Genomic DNA, 10000 nt, shown 5'->3' on the forward strand with positions numbered 1-10000 from the left:
AGGCTTATCAAAAGGTGGTCTTTTTATTATCAAAACCACCAATACTCTCCTTCTCTTTGTATATAATTAAATTCATATTAATATTGTTGAAATATTTAATTTCTTCTTTTTTTATCACGTACTTATTTTTATTTTTTTTTCTATTAAAATGTTTTACCTATTTGGGGCTTTATGGTTTGCACCATGCTATTTTTCCAATGATGTTTATATACATATATACTGTATGTATGTATGTGAATTTATGTATGTGAATTTATATCTTACTGTAGTTATGTCCGTACATGATATCATAAAACCACGGAACTCAGTACTTTGTACCCTTAATTTCTGCCTTCGTTACAACCGAAAATTTCATTAACAAAATATTTCCTCACCATGTGGAACAAAGACATTCAAACTTTTTACCAAATAAGAAGTCCCAAAAGTGCCCATTGGATGAAAAAAAAAAAAAAAAAGATGAAATGCTCGTATCTGATGCAATTAAACTTGAACGTATGACAAGTTTTTTTTTTTTTTTTTTTTTTTTTTTTTTTTTTTTTTTTTTTTTTTTTTTTTTTTTTTTTTTCCTAGCGCCATTGTAAGGAAAATATTTACGACGCTTTTTTTTACACAGCTTTTCATGTGACGAAGTAGATCGCCGTAAAGTTTCTTTATTTATTTTTACAATTCAGTCCAAAAGTACTGGGATTTAAATTTTTTTCTTCAACCTTTGAAGGAACAAACGCTTGGAAACGGGAAAATTGGTTTTGTCTTGCATGGCGTAATTACGTGAATATTTTTTTAAATTCAAATGAAGGCAAAAATTCGGAGTAAAAGCAATATTGCAGACTCTTCTGAACTGAGAGAAAATGTCTCCCTTATATCTTGGGAAATTATTTGAATTATATTCCAAAATTAAAACGAGAACAAAAACTATCGAAAATTAGTAATTACATATTAGGTATCTACCTATTTGAAGTTAACTTCAAACAGAACAAAATACGTATTCTTACATTATGACTTACTAAAGATATATCCTCGTAAAGAATATTTTTTTTCCACAAGGAATTTTGATCAAAGGTAAGATATTTTGTTCATCTTTTTTTATCGTCAGTACAAAGCGAGTATTAAAGATTAAATGTAGGCGTACAGATACACGCCCACCCCCACACCCACCCCCACCAACACCGCACCACGAGTAGCCTGTTGAAGTAGCTCCAGAATCTCGAGATTGGCTGTTTTTTTTTTTTTTTTTTTTTTTTTTTTCCAAAAAATTGTTTTAAAAAGCTTTATAACCATGATTGACGTACATTTAGATTTTTGGGCTTCCTGTGACCCATTGCTGCTTAGGGTTGTGGTGGTGGCCGATGTGGTAACTTCCCTGACTGGTGAACGCCAGACTGCGGTTCAAGTCCCGCTCAAACTCATTAGTTCCTTTAGTCACTGCAAACTCACCATCCTTATGAGCTAAGGATAGGGTGGGTTTGGGGGAGCCTATAGGTCTATCTGCTGATTTATCAGCAGGCATTGCTTGGCCCTCCTTGATCCTAGCTTTGTTGGAAAGGGGGGCTTGGGCGCTGATCATATGTATATAAGGTCAGTCTCTAGGGCATATTCCTGCTTGCTAGGGCAATGTCACATTCCCTTGCCTCTGCCATTCATGAGTGGCCTTTAAACCTTTAAATCTTTAAATAACAGACTGATATGTTCTGTTGTATTTTTTTGAGCGTTTGATTGCTTGGACGAAGTAGTAGCCTTTACTACTAGGCGTTGAAGCTTTTGGATTTGACCACATTCGTTGTTACTTGACTATTTCTTTCTAATAGTTTAGCCTGCTAGATATTTAAATTGTTACAGAGAAGCAAAATATAACGTACAATAAATAGTTGAAATCAATATGTCTGCATATTCGTGATTCTGTTAGTACACAGAATTACATTTAAGTAATTTCTATTGATATGGATACCACTGTAGCGCGCACTATCCCCACTCTAAATCGGATATATTGCAGGTTAAGACATTTCTGTTAACTGTCACTTAATCATCCTATTTTTATCTAGGCAAGCCTTGGTATTGTTACCTTCATCAATTCTAACCGAAGTCATGTGTTTAAAATACATAGCTTCTAAACCATTTTTATTTACTCCTTGTATTGTTATATTCATCACTATGTAATCACAATCATTCTCACTACCTTCACTATACTGTTGAGTACCTGGTTCGATTTTCCTTTCTTTTTTAACTATTAATGATTTCAACTATTTTTTTTCCATAAGGCTCCTCATTAGATTTCTGGGCTGATGCCTTGAATTCGTAAGTTATATTGGAAACATTGGTCATGATATCTGTTTACTTATCCTGTACTATTTTTTCATATATATTTCCTTACCTCCGAGATGGCCATATCGGTGTTATTGTCATTAGAGTTGTCTCTGCTGAGATTCCTACATAATTTTAGCAAAACATCGCGAATACCCAAGTCAGTGAGGTATTTCCCTACTAAATGTGCTTGTACAGTGAGTATTTTTGGCAGTACCTCAGCATTGTAGCCCTTATCATTATAAAAAGGAGATGGTGAAGGAGTGACCTGTGGTGTATTAAATCCCCTTGCTGGGCTCTTTGAGTTAAACAATATTATTTTAAAATTACCAATATCCTGCCACCCCTTTCCAACTTTAATAATAATAATGATAATAATAATGATAATAATAATAATAATAATGTTGATAATTAATAATTAATTAATAATTAATAATTAATAATAATAAATAAATAAATAGATAAATAATAATAGCCTTTGCATTCATTACTACTTACTATTATTCAAATTATCATCTCTTATTAAAGGCTTTAGAAAAACAAAAAATATCTAAAATATGAAGGAGCATTTTTTAGGATAGCCTTCCCGTACAACAAGTTGGACACTTCTTCCTAAATCAATCTCTTACTAGGAAATTTAAGCAATTTAACTTTGCTTGAACATAGAGCTGTCCAGGGATTTAAAGTTTACTGAACTTGGTGTTAGGTTCTGTGATTTAATTAAGAGTAATCCTTCCCACAGAAACTGTGAATGTTAGATATAACATATTGAGTAAATTCTTTTAACTTATTCTGCTGTTTACTATTCTTAAGTCTTGTTATTACAATTTCTTGCTTTGTTGTGGATAAAAAGTTTGGATTTTTTTTTCAAAACTATTTTAGTTGGATTGAAATATATTACTTGGTATTTGCAAACAATCGTAATTCATAAATTTACAAAAAGTTAATCGTAGATTACTGTATATTTTCACTTAAATTTAAATTTTATTTCCTCATTTATTATATTCAAGTTTTATTTTCTCATTTATTCTATTTGAATTTTATTTTCTCATTTATTATATTCAAAATTTATTATCTCATTTATTATATTTAAATTTTATTTTCGCATTTATCATATTCAAATTTTATTTTCTCATTTATTATATTCAAGTTTTATTTTCTCATTTATTATATTCAAATTTTATTTTCTCATTTTATTCTATTTAAATTTTATTTTCTCATTTATTATATTCAAGTTTTATTTTCTCATTTATTACATTTAAATTTTATTTTGTCATTTATTATATTTAAATTTTATTTCCTCATTTATTATATTCAAGTTTTATTTTCTCATTTATTCTATTTAAATTTTATTTTCCTATTATCAAATTTTATTTTCTCATTTATTATATTTAAATTTTATTTTCACATTTATTATATTTAAATTTTATTTCCTCATTTATTATATTCAAGTTTTATTTTCTCATTTATTCTATTTAAATTTTATTTTCTCATTTATTATATTCAAATTTTATTTTCTCATTTATTCTATTTAAATTTTATTTTCTCATTTATTATATTCAAATTTTATATTCTCATTTATTATATTTAAATTTTATTTTCTCATTTATTATATTCAAATTTTATTTTCTCATTTATTCTATTTAAATTTTATTTTCTCATTTATTATATGTAAATTTTATTTTCTCATTATATTCAAATTTTATTTTCTCATTTATTGTATTTGAATTTTATTTTCTCATTTATTATATTCAATTTTTATTTTCTCATTTATTATATTTAAATTTCATTTTCTCATTTATTATAATACCTTTTAACTTCAGTTCGTCGATATTTAACAACGAAAGCCGCTGGAAATTTCTTTTTGTGATATCCTTCATCGTTGTATCGATAATTTAAAAAAAAAAAAAAAAAAATTATAATACGTCACGAGATTAAAAAGATAACATTTCCCAATTGCTCCCATTAGAGTTTGAAATTGGCACCCACTGCCATCACTTTATATTTAGCTGGTCTATTGATAAACATTTCGGAGTGTCCACTCTTTAACACTCAGCAATACACGCCCTTTGTTTTCCTGGGAACAATTTTCGCTAAGAATAAGCGTCAATGGATTCCAGCATCCATTTCAGGGAACAGCAGCAGTCCAATTGGACTGTGTTTGTCAGGTTAATTTAGATCCATTGTCTAGCTCGATCGTGGATTCGCCTTCTTTTCATATATGCTGAAAGTATATGTTGAGTTTGCAATTTTTTGTTTTGTTTTGTTCTTTGGTGGTATTTATGAAAACATTTTGTTCTTTGTGATATATTTATATGTATAAGTGTAGAGAGAGAGAGAGAGAGAGAGAGAGAGAGAGAGAGAGAGAGAGAGAGAGAGAGAGAGAGAGAGAGAGAGAGAATATTATGAAACATAGATGTGAGCAGGACGTTCTGAAAGTCATGTATATTGGTAACCCTATATTTAAAAAATTTATGGCTTATTTGAATATGAAAAACACGTCTAAATGTGCAAAATTTCTCACATATATATATATATATATATATATACACATATATATATATATACAGTATATATATATATATGTGTGTATATATATATATATATATATATATATATATATATATATATATATATATATATCACTGCCTCATAGGATCTTTGCTCCCTTGTCGCTAGCTTAAACATTATCTCATTGCTCCTCTGCTTTGACAATTGGTAAGATACATGAGTGCTGTGCTCTTCATCTGCTTGGGTCACTATTATTTATATCATGTCCCTGAAATCTGTATTTATATCTGGATAATCATCATCAGCCATTAGTAGTCCACTGCAGAACAAAGGCCTCAGACATGTCATTGTTTTGGGCTGAAAAGTAGTTTGCGAATCTAAGAACATTGATTACGTCAGCTGTCATAATGGTCCTAAAGGTATAGAAAGAAGTTGTTGACTCATGTACTGTCATCCATGAATGACACTTATAGGTACATTGATAACTTGTAATTTCTTGGCGGTGTTTATTCAGTTTATAACCTTACTAGCGATGGGATCAATCAATTCCTGGCTAAGCTTTTAAGGAGCAAACCCTTAAATCGCTACAAAATGTTTGAAACTGCGGTGTATGTCATTTCCTAATTTATTGTCCAACAAGAAATCGGTGTTGACATCTTAGGTGATCCAAAATGCGACAAAATTTTAAAAAGAAATTTGTAAAGAATTTGACATTTCTCTTTGAAAATGAATAATGTGTGTAAATTAACTTTGAGAGAATCTGATGCTGGTTCGGAGGAAAGAGTCAGCCATATTTTTGCAAGAATCTTATGAGAGAAGCATCGAGAACATACATTCCTAAAAATTAACAAGGTATTTTTGTTGACCATCAGTTTGCAATTAAGAGTAATTACATCAGGGCATTTACACTGATAGAGCAACCGTAAGTGAGATGCATTACTACCAATTTGGCTGAAAATACACGTAGAGTGGGTTTCGACATACTAATTAGTTTCAATTATGGTCGAGGAGGCAAAGCACGGAGTTACGATTACTAAGGATAGATGGAGGATGATCAGAAATTGCCTGGGATGAACAGCAGCTCGAGTTCATCTAGGCGAAGACGGAAAGGGTACGTTTTGGCAGGAAGTAAATGGATAAGAAAAAAAAGGGGTCGTTTTGGCAGGAAGTAAATGGATAAGGAAAAAAGGGTACGTTTTGGCAGGAAGTAAATGGATAAGAAAAAAAGGGTTCGTTTTGGCAGGAAGTAAATGGATAAGAAAAAAAAGGGTACGTTTTGGCAGGAAGTAAATGGATAAGAAAAAAGGGTACGTTTTGGCAGGAAGTAAATGGATAAGAAAAAAAGGGTACGTTTTGGCAGGAAGTAAATGGATAAGAAACAGAAGGTATGTTTTGGCAGGAAGTAAATGGATAAGAAAAAAAGGGTACGTTTTGGCAGGAAGTAAATGGATAAGAAAAAAAAAAGGGTTCGTTTTGGCAGGAAGTAAATGGATAAGAAAAAAAGGGTACGTTTTGGCAGGAAGTAAATGGATAAGAAACAGAAGGTATGTTTTGGCAGGAAGTAAATGGATAAGAAAAAAAGGGTACGTTTTGGCAGGAAGTAAATGGATAAGAAAAAAAAAAGGGTTCGTTTTGGCAGGAAGTAAATGGATTAGAAAAAAAGGGTTCGTTTTGGCAGGAAGTAAATGGATAGGAAAAAGAAGGTATGATTTGGCAAAATTTCTGTCTGGAAAGAAGCGTCTCCATCAGGAGTAGTTGAAGAACTTAAATCGAGTTATTTTAATCTGTCCAAAATTCTCGTGTTTTCTAGTATTTTATGAAAATGAAAAAAAAAAAAAAAAGATACATAACCCCAGAAAGATTTTAAGGACTCTAATAGAAGAAAACAAGAAAATTGTGTTATTTTTGCACGTATTAGTATTGAGTCTCGAAGGTAAACTAAATTTAGCTCTCATTACCTTTGATGCACTACTAAGGTTATCCTGGATGGACCAAGTTGATGTAGAAAATTTAGACTTGATTTTGTTAAGCGAATTTTGTTAATAAGCTTTAATTTAACTTGATTTAATTTAATTTAATTCTTATCTGTTTTGTAATATGTTATGTGTTATTTTTTTATATTTATTCGATACGTACAAAAGTGGGAGATTTTAGTCTGATCGTTCACAACAAACCAACTTAGTATGGGTGGCCCTAATTAGTACAGCTTTGCTGATCATGGCGATCACCACGTCATGGTATCCCCAATAAGACTGGCTATGCCTCTTACGACCCTAAAACCTCTTTTTTACCAGTAACTTAACTTGAGTATACAAATTTTGGACTCGCCTAAAACGAAATCTTGCATTCTAACAGAGAAAATCTTCAATTAAATTGGTTTTCCCAAGTGTTATTTTATTAACCATAAATTCTCATAACATATATCCTTGCAGTCACTCAAGCAGTCATTGAATATCAATAGATTGATCGATGGCAGTGAAAACGGTTTCGTTATGTCTGAATAAACAAAGATTTCTAGTCATGGTTTCCAGAGATAAACTTGAATCAACGCTAACGTTAATCTAAAATCCAATCCCATGAACACCCAGTTTCATTTGTTCTTACAATTTCCCTCCTGGATTCTTGACATACCTGTAATGTCAGTAATTCTTTTCACAGACACTGCCGACGTAAAATGGTTACCCAGGGAAAAAGAGTTTGGCAGACGTCAAACGAAACGTATAAGGCGTCCTTCTCCAAATATAGTTTGGAATGGAGGTAACTTTATCTTCTGTTTGGATCTCGCCTAAATTCGTCACAAGGTAAGGAAAAATTAGCTTGTGTGTTCTTCATGTGAAGTGTAACGTGTTTATTAGTTCTCTTAGAACTCGTAGTATATTGCATTGTTTTATTGACCGAATTTCACCAGAATACAGTCGTCTTTTACAATTATGTTTCGAAGCTAAAGGTTTTATACACCAATCTGTACTCAAATATTTAACAGTTTTTATTTAATTATTTCAATTCAATCTATATATAACGATTTTTGGGAAATATCTTGTAAAATGCACACAGCTTTTACAAAGAATTGATGAAACTGCCATAGTGATAAATATATCATGTTTTAATTTTTGTACATTGCCTAGATAATTCAACTAATCGGTTATAGGGCTTTTATTATTTTCTTTCTTGTGGAATTATAAGAAATAGATCCTAACTGTAAACGTCCCTGCCTGGCAATCTACTGGACCGGGGTTCGACATACCCCGCAAGCTCGATAGTTTCTAATAGTATCTGTAGCCTCATCATCCTTGTGAGACAAGGATGGGTAGTTTTGGGGAAGTCCGTAAGTCTACCTGCTGAGTCATCAGCAGCCATTGCCTGACCCTCCCTGGTCTAAATTTGATTGATAAAATGATTGGATTTGATGAACTATTTAATTGAGCTACATGAGAAGTAATGCATAATTAATATAAATATATTGAGATCAGTAATAACGTTGAAATATATCCGTCATATATGAAATATGAAGAGAGACTTATAACAGTCTGTTATATATGAAAATATTCTTTGCAAGTTTGAACTTCTGAAGTTCCACCGATTCAACTGCCCCATCAGGAAGATTCATTCCACAATCAGGTCATAGCTGGAATAAAACTTCTAGAATACTGTGTGGTATTGAACCTTACGATGGAGAAGTCATGAGCGTTAAAATTAACAACTACACATAATTACAAGCAAAACATCAATTTAGGGCGACTATTTTGGCGGCCATCTTGAAAAAAATAGTCGCCATCTTGGATTTTCAGTATGTCAATTAGCCATATTTGATTAGTATCACTTGGAGGACAAGTGTGTCAAATTTTATATTTGTATCATCATTTACGTGATTCCCCTTAAAATGGTAATATTGCCTCTCTTAACTGAGAGAGAGAGAGAGAGAGAGAGAGAGAGAGAGAGAGAGAGAGAGAGAGAGAGAGAGAGAGAGAGAGAGTCTCATCCTAGCAGCTGATAGAGTCTGAGAATTTCATCTTGACCGTGGTAAGGAGATTACCTCGTTGATTCCCATTTCGATTTTATGTTCTACACAGACACTCACAGACACTCTTTGCTTCCCCCCCCCCCCCCCCCGATGCAACAGACGACGAACACGGATGTGAAAGATTAGATACTTATGTCTTCAAATACTCATGTTTCAGGCACTATTATAGCTTTTTATTGTTTATATGAAATATTTATTTTAATGTTGTTACTCTTTTTTTTCATTTAGAATATTTTACTTTAATAGTTAATTACCTCTCTTATTTCCTTGTTTCCTTTCCTCACTGGGCTATTTTCTCTGCTGGAGCCTCTGGGCTTATAGCATCTTGCTTTTCCAACTAGGGTTGTAGCTTAGCAAGTAGTAATAATAATAATAATAATAATAATGATAATAATAAATTTGCCCTTGTTCTCTCTCTCTCTCTCTCTCTCTCTCTCTCTCTCTCTCTCTCTCTCTCTCTCTCTCTCTCTCTCTCGCAAACAGCTAAGGATGCTTCTATGTCTTAAGCAAATAGAATTAGCCCCTTTCCAAAATTTCATCTCAGCACTTGTAATCATAAACCATGGCCATTTCCAAAATTACGATCAACGATTTAAATTTCCAACTAAGAAAAACATTTTCATTACAAATATGTATATAATTTTAATATATCCGTATAAACACAAGCTGATACTATTTTTCCATATTAAAGTAAATGAAAATATAACTAGGTAAACTTTTTCTATTTACTGAGGCTTAACATTTATGAAATAAGAATATCTGGATTTATTTTATAACTTTTTCATAGTTTTTAGCCTAGAAACATGAAGGTAAATATACGTAGAAAAGATTCCCAGTTTGTACACGCACGATAAATGTAGTATGAATATTATAAGAAACATTATTATTATTATTATTATTATTATTATTAGTAGTAGTAGTAGTAGTAGTAGTAGTAGTAGTAGTAGTAGTAGTAGTAGTAGTAGTAGTAGTAGTAGTAGTAGAAGTATCATTATTATTATTATTAGTATTAGTATTAGTATTATTATTATTATTATTATTATTATTATTATTACTACTACTACTACTTGCTAAGCTACAACCCTAGTTAGAAAAGCAGGATGATGTAAGCCCAGGGGCCCCAAAGAGGAAAATAGCCACGTGAGGAAAGGAAACAAGGAAAAATAAGAT

This window comes from Palaemon carinicauda, chromosome 31 (assembly GCF_036898095.1).
Source record: "Palaemon carinicauda isolate YSFRI2023 chromosome 31, ASM3689809v2, whole genome shotgun sequence".
Taxonomy (NCBI): domain Eukaryota; kingdom Metazoa; phylum Arthropoda; class Malacostraca; order Decapoda; family Palaemonidae; genus Palaemon; species Palaemon carinicauda.